Raw genomic sequence first — 1,797 nt, 5'->3', positions numbered from 1 at the left:
TTATCAAAGGTAAAATGATTCACATTTGCATGGATTACTCTGATCCTCAGTAGTTCCTAAACACAAAATTTTGCATAAACCTTTATCTGGGTTTTCCAAAGCAAGTATTACACTGGCAGAAGTCCATGAGCTGAAGAAAAAGAAATTGAATATAAAAGGTTTACCGACGTTATCCTTTCTAATTTTACAACAGCTTCAGGTGTTGAGAACTAACTGGTTTCTGGTGCCTATCCACTATGAACTTCTAACACTTCTCAGTACCATCTTTTGGTGGTTGCTTTATTTTGCAACGTAGAAGATCCTTTCATCCAACTTCAATCATCTGTTCTTCCCCAGACTTCGTTTCATTATAATAATGAATTTTATAATCTTTAGCAAGTTGAATATATACTTTCTTTTGAGAACCAGACAGATTTTTCCCGTTTTCATTTACAGTCTTCAGCTTTGCCTGCGGTGAACCATCCTTAGCTTCTTGGAGGCTTTCAGCTACATAAATGGTGTAAGCTGAACAAGGTAATTTTGGTTTTCCAAGCAGTTTTAACTCTCTCTCTTTTTTACTAAAGCTTTCCTTTTTAACTGTTCATGCATGATTTCTGTTTCCAAAGACATAATCTGACTTGGAGTTAGCTGTTCTTGAATTCTGCTTATCTCTTCTTTGTATGCCTGCCAGTCGACCCTATAAGCATCTTCACATATTTTTTTCTCTGAGTTGGGAAGTTCCCTCCAATGCCCGGTGATTCTTCTAATTAGTTCTGTGTTTTTTGCATCTGGGTTCTGAGCTTTAAGTATGGGTAATTGTTCTTCAGAAAATCGAAGGTAAGAAGTTACAGATTTCTTTGGATAACTTGCCAAGGCAGATGAAAACCATTTCCATAAATACACAAAACTGAAGGGGAAGCGCAGTCGACTTCCACAGCTGGTACACAGCTCCGCCTGGACCTTCCCAGGGCGCTCAACATGCCCCACATGCTTCGAAGAAATGCCATCGCACCAGCGGACCAGGCAGTGGCCGGGTCCCAGTCTCAGAGAGCTTCCTGGCACAACAGACACTGGCAATGACAACTCGAACCTGCCTGCGACCCTCTGGAGTTTGTTATCATGCCCGCCACTCACGAAGCACTATGTCACTCAGGCTGGAGTGCAGAAGCTCGATCTCAGCTCACTGCAACCTCCGCCTCCCAGACTCAAGCGATTCTCCTGCCTCAGCCTTCCGAATAGCTGAGATTACAGGCGCAAGCCACCATGCCTCGCTGATTTTTGTATTTTTAACAGAGATGGGGGTTTCGCCGTGTTGGCCAGGATGGTCTCGAACTCCTGACCTCAGATGATCCACCCACCTCGGCCTCCCAAAGTGCTGGGATTACAGGCATGAGCCACGGCACGTGGCCCTGGACTGGGGTTTTTAAGGGGATCATGGGGGGTTGAGGGGCTGGATACCTGGGGTCGTTGATGGGTTGAGGTGAGGGGAGTGTGGAAACGGCATTCTTTCGTGAGTCAGTTCCTCATGAGGTCCTTTGCATCAGCTAGCATCAGTTGTTTCATTGGTGACCAGACCCTGAAGGAATATCTCAGAGAGAAAACATTTGGTGATGGTCAAGTTGTTATCTATAGAGTAGTTAAAGGGAGCTATAATCTAGATTCTACATGATTAGGACAATAGGTACCAAACAGCTATGAGGAAGTGAATCCGACAGCAAGCGGACCCAGTGATGAACGCTGAATTTGCCACAAGCTTGGTGTATTTTTGTTTCTCCCCCTGTTCTTCCCTGATTTATTTTATTTATTATTATTATTATT

General features: G+C 43.9%; 1 pseudogene; it reads right to left on the bottom strand.

Moving 5' to 3' along the window:
• Nucleotides 1-244: 244 nt before the first annotated feature.
• LOC100430836 (transcription factor A, mitochondrial-like) lies at nucleotides 245-986 on the bottom strand (annotated as a pseudogene).
• Between the last annotated feature and the right edge of the window lie 811 nt (nucleotides 987-1,797).

This window comes from Macaca mulatta, chromosome 3 (genome assembly GCF_049350105.2).
Source record: "Macaca mulatta isolate MMU2019108-1 chromosome 3, T2T-MMU8v2.0, whole genome shotgun sequence".
In the NCBI taxonomy this organism is placed as follows: Eukaryota; Metazoa; Chordata; class Mammalia; order Primates; family Cercopithecidae; genus Macaca; species Macaca mulatta.
Note: the sequence above shows the minus strand (reverse complement) of the source record. Positions and strands in the feature narration are given on the sequence as shown.